The sequence below is a fragment of the Quercus suber genome, unplaced genomic scaffold (assembly GCF_002906115.3).
Source record: "Quercus suber isolate HL8 unplaced genomic scaffold, Cork oak 2.0 scaffold_204, whole genome shotgun sequence".
In the NCBI taxonomy this organism is placed as follows: Eukaryota; Viridiplantae; Streptophyta; class Magnoliopsida; order Fagales; family Fagaceae; genus Quercus; species Quercus suber.
Genome location: NW_027069662.1, coordinates 96,151 through 102,150, shown reverse-complemented (window position 1 = coordinate 102,150; position 6,000 = coordinate 96,151).

Below are 6,000 nucleotides of genomic sequence, written 5' to 3'. Positions count from 1 at the left end.
TATCAAGGAAAAATAAAATATTAACAGATGACATGACATGTTTTAAAGGATGAAATTCAATTTTGAACTAAATTTTAATGATGAAAAACATAATTCAATCTTAAAAATAGTTATACAAAATTATATTCTATTTCAAAATAATTTTTATAAAAATTTCATGCACACATGCTACCAAGAGTTGAGGTCAATTGATTGGTTAAGTTTATATTCTATTGACTTCAATTAATTCATACCCAACATAGACGGAGCTAGCCATGGTTGGCCCCAAATTTTTTAAAAAAATATATTTTTATATATATAGGTACTAATTTTAGCAATTTTGTGTTATAAAATTACATTTTTTCTCCTTAACAATATTATTGATTCTTTTAAGAGCATTGCTATAGTCACAATTTTTTTTACAACATTTTAAAAAACTGTTAAGATAGCAAATTCTTATTGATTCGCACTTAGACCCACCATTTATATTATTTTTTTACTTACTAATAACCACTCACCACATTAGCAATTTGTAAAAAAAAAATAAAAAAATAAAAAAATTGTAGCTCTAGTATTTTCCTCATTTTAAAGACTAAATCTAAAACAAAATATACATGCCTAAAAAAATTAGTCCAACAACAAAATTAATTTTAAAAAATTAAGCTTAGTCAACCAATTTTACTCAAAACAAACAAGTTTACCCTTTAAAAAATTTTAAACAACTAGCAACTAAGAGGTTAAGCAGCAACAAAGTCAGATGCCGAAATCACTGCACATAACTAATAACAACACATAACTAATAACAAAGCGGCCCCTTAATTCTAAGTTCTAGCCCTATCCTTGATACGCAAGCTACTCTGTGCCTTTGGTGGCTTCTTAGTTTTTATGTTAATCTCCTTATTGCCAAAAAAACATAAACAATAATAAATAATTTATGAATAGAAAGACTATTATCCATATAGAATAGGAAGTCTACATAAAATAGAATGATGAAATCAAGAAATTCAATTTGAACTAAATTTCAATGATTTATAAATATTAAAAAAAAAGTTAATTATACTTTACCCACACATGATTTGTGTCGTCTTAATACTGTTTATCTTTGGTTTAAAAATTTGTCATTTTATCCAAGTAAAGTTATTTTCATTAAACTATTGTGGGTACCTTAGACATGCAAGGCAACATCCTAGGCATGCATGGCAACGTCTTAGGCCGTCCTCGGTATGCTTTGCAACATCTTAGGCATGCAAGGCAACATCCTAGGCATGCATGGCAACGTCTTAGGCCGTCCTCGGTATGCTTTGCAACATCTTAGGCATGCATGACAACGTCCTAGGCATGCTTGGAAACTTCCTCAAACGGGGTCCTAGGAGTCCCACATCGAAGGAAAACTCCCCCAATTGCTGCCTTATAAGCTTTGAAGCGAAAGAAGTAGTGTACCATCAGTTTAGTTATTCGAATAACTATAAACTGATGGTACACTACTTCCTTCGCTTAAAAACTTATAAGGCAGCAAGTAGGGGGGGGGAATAACTATAAACTGATGGTACACTACTTCCTTCGCTTCAAAACTTATAAGGCAGCAAGTAGGGGGGGTTTTCCTTCGATGTGGGACTCCTAGAACCCCGTCCGAGGACGTTGCCAAGCATGCCTAGGACGTTGCCATGCATGCCTAGGACGTTGCCATGCATGCCTAGAACGTTGCAAAGCATGCCTAAGGTACCCACAACTGTAATATGCACCTCATTACTTTCACCTTAAAAACACAAAAAACATAATATAAAACAAAGGTAGAGAAATCAATACTAACTATATTGCACGACATACCCACCATATAATGGTAAAAAGAATATTATTCTTGAAAGTTTTTTTTTTGTTTGGGGGATATGACCCACTTTCCCACTCCTCTCTCCACTCTTGGTGAAATCCCTACAGTAACAGAATTTTTGTTATTTTCTAGAGAAAGCAGAGATAAAATACAATAAACCCTCACTTTATTTTCGATGACGAAAAGCAAGCAAAATCAAGTGTCAATCAGTTACATTTTAAAATGAAATTCTGGAAAAATATTGTATACAAAAGATTATTTGAAATTAAAATTAATAAAGGCGGTGGAAAATGGGAGATGGGAATAATGCTATCTTTCCAGTTTAAAGTCAATATAATTTTAATCCTTAAAATTTATATTTGAGAGATTGATAAATTAACTTTTTAAATATATCGATTGTTACACATAAACTTATCTATTAAGTATCCGTTTGTTTCAACTTTTGAAGCCCAAAAGTTGCGTTTTCAAAAAAGTTAGCCCAAAAATAGTGTTTGGTTAGTATAAAGCGCAACTTTTTGGAAAAAGTTGCGTTTTATATTTGTGAAGCGAACGCGCATTTGAGTTATGGAGCTCTGATGGTCCATTTTGTTAAAAGTTCGTGGGCGTTTGATATATCCGTTGGGGGTGAGTTTGTAATTACCAAATTGCCCTTCAATAAAGGGCAAGGTGTCTTCAAAGTCTCACGCACAGTGTCTCATTCCTCTCATCTCATCTCTCTACTCTGCGCAAGCTAGCTCCCTCACGCCTCTCATCTCTTCTCTCAGCTCTGCCCTCTCCGTGCTGCTACAAGCCTCTCCTTGCGCGTAAGTCTCTCTTTTCTTTTGTCACCCATTGAAAATCTTCTTCCTCTTCTTCTTCTTTCTTCGTCTTCTTCAACGGGCCTTCCTCTGTGATTTTTTTTTTTTTAATTTTATTTGTCTAATCTGATCTGAGAAATACATTTTGAAGGTAAAGTTTTGATCAACAAAACACCAAGCAACACCAATCTGCTACCAAAAACCACCAGGTACCAACACTGATCTGATTTTTTTTTTTTTTTTTTTTTTTACCTATCAAAAACAATTTTCAGATCTTGCATGCTTTGTTCTTGCTAAAGATCTATTTGTTCTCTTGTTGGGTACTGAAACAAATTTGTGGGTACATGCTTCGTAATTTTTTTTTTTTTAAATTTTGTGGATGCTTTGTCTTAAGTTATGTGATATCTGACTTGGGTATTTTAGCATGATTTGGGTATTTTAGAAATATAAAGAATGAGAAAGAAAGAAGAATTTTCAGAAGAAATATAAATATTTTTCATGCTGGTTGTCACAGAAGAATAGAAGAATTTTTCTAGTTGACTTTAACTTGATTATGGCAGAGCTTGTTCAGGTCATACATAACATTTTCATTCTCATTTCTCACTCATCAATTATGCTTTTTTGTTGTTGTTTCAATAGAAAATGTTTTCTAGAAAATCAGCCTATTTTTTTTTTTTTTTGGTGTTTGGTTGTGACCTTGAAAATAGGCAGAATTTATTTGTCGTGGTTCGTTGAGTATGTGACATTCTGGAATATTGGGCTTGTTTTCTGTTGAATTACGTTTTCCAGTGTACCAAACACCAAAAAAAAAAAAAAAATACCATATGATTGTAATGCAGTCTAGATATAGTCACCAGTGACTAAATAGTTTACATATGATATAATTTTGTTCTATCACAGATGAAATTTAATTACTAAGATTAAGAAATGAGAAGTGCGCGTGTGGTGCTAATGAGAAGTGCATGTGTTGCTGCATAGTGAGGTGCTGCAAGGTGTGCATGGGCTGCTGATGCATGCCCCATCAGCAGCAGACGCACCCCACATCAGAAGCCCACGCACAGTACCCCATCAGCACCCTACACAAGTTTTTGTGTTTTAATGTTGATTATTAGTTATTTAATTATTTGGTTTTTAAGGTTGTGGTTGAAAGTCTTTTGCTTGATATGAATTTTCAAGTTTTAGTTATGTTATGGGGTAATATTTATTTTTATGTTTTCTAGTACTGAGTGGTAGCTTGAGTTTTTTGGGTTGGTTTTTGTGGTTTTTGTTGATTATTAGTTATGTGATTTTTTGGGTTCTGAATGCTTTGGTGTAAGAATTTATTGCTTGGTTTAAGAATTGAGGTTTAAGCTATACATTTTCAGTTGGTGTGTCAAAGTTGATCCATTTATTGTGTCTTATGGTTGCTTAACTCTATAGATGGGTAAAAACACCACTTCCAACTCCAAGGCAAACAAAACAAGAGCATTATGGGGAGATCCAAGTTGGACAACTACTTTTTGTAACATTTGTGTGGAAGAGATTGAAGCTGGGAATAAAGGATTCTTTGCTGCCTTAAGTGCCAACGGTTGGAGCAATTTGGTAATCAAATTCTGTGATGAGACCGGTCTAAACTATGATAAGGAACAATTAAAATGTAGGTGGGATGTATTAAAAGCATATTGGAGAGTGTGGGAAAATTGAAGGGTCTTGACACAAATTTAGGTTGGGATGCAGTGAAGGGAACAATTGATGCTAGTGATGATTGGTGGGACATGAAGTTGAAGGTGAGTTGAGTATTTTATTAATATGTAGTTAGTTTGAAATAGTTATGTATATTATTGTAATATGAGTGAAATGACAATTACATTTTGTAGGAAGTACCCAAAGCTTCAAAATTTTGACATAAAGGTCTACAGAATCTACAACAACTTGATAGAATGTTTAGAAATGTTATAGCAACTGGAGCAAAATTCATGTAGTACAATTTTTTACATTTTTATGTAGTACAATTTAAACTTGGATTATTGATATGTATTTTATTATCTTTTTACATTTTTATTTAGTACAACTTAAACTTGGATTATTGGTATGTATTTTATCATCTTTTTACATTTTCATTTTGTGCTTCATGATGATGAAAATTATTTAGATTTAATTAATATTGATAAGAAGTCATTAATGATAATAAAAAATAATTGTGACACTAAAAAAGAAAAATTGCCCAAACATTATTAAAATAATACCAATAATATATATTTATTATTATTATTTAGTAAGTATATGAAGTAGTTGATTTAAGTATAAAATAAACTCACATCCAAAAAAAAAAAAATGAAATAAACTCCTTTATATATACATTGTCCTTTTGGTAATTTACTCCTCAAGCTACAACTTTTATAAGTGCTAGCCAAATACTCAATTTTTTCGAAGAGCACTTTTTAACAGTTTTTACTAAATACTCAGCTTTTTGAAAATGCACTTTTTCATTATATACTTTTTGAAAACTCAACTTTTTCATTATATACTTTTACAAAAAACTGAATCAAAGTCACCCTAAATCAAGATCTCTGTTTTATTATGATTGAATGAGCTTTGGAGATCTATTGCAGTTTTTTTGTTGTCAAATCATAATGTTTTTATCCCTAGAGTATAGATATTGTATTCATAAAAAGAAAGAAAAAAAAAAAAAAAAGCACAGATATTGTGTATAAATACATATGTTAGAGAGGTAGATAATCAAAGAACCATTAACCTTTTTCTTTCTTTTTTATAGAGAGATTTAAAAAAAAAAAAACCCATTAAATTAATAACGTTATTATTTGTTTTGGCTCCTTTTTTTTTTTTTGGTTGTTTCATATAAACAATTAGATGACTTTAGACGTAACACATGCCAAATCCACTGTCCTGATTTCCAGTTAAATTCATCGTTTTTACTGGGAGGTAGTATTAATTAGTTGCTTGCGACCATTATGAAAATTGTTGATAGCAGACATATACAGAAGTTGCAGTTTCAAACATATACAAATATGAAATGAAAAACAAAACTCATACCATATTTACTTATGGGATAAAGGAATTATGCAGTGTGAAAATCACAGGGAGACAGACAAAAGGGGTATGACCAAAAAGTCCAATTTCTTCACCTATCAGCCAAGGCCTTTTCAAGTTCGAACTTCAAAAAATAAGCCTTCCCTTCACCTTGAAACTTCATTACAGACTCTGTTTCTCTCTGGATTTTTCTTAACACCTTCCGACATGCTCCTCCCCATGCCAAAGATTATTACCTAACAAGTATTTTTTTAATGAAATATATATCTTTTAAATATTTCATCTATTTTCAGTTTTTTCATAAAGAAAAGGCCACTCAATTTGGTTGTGCCAATATCAAGCTTCAAATGCATCTTTTTTTTCTTT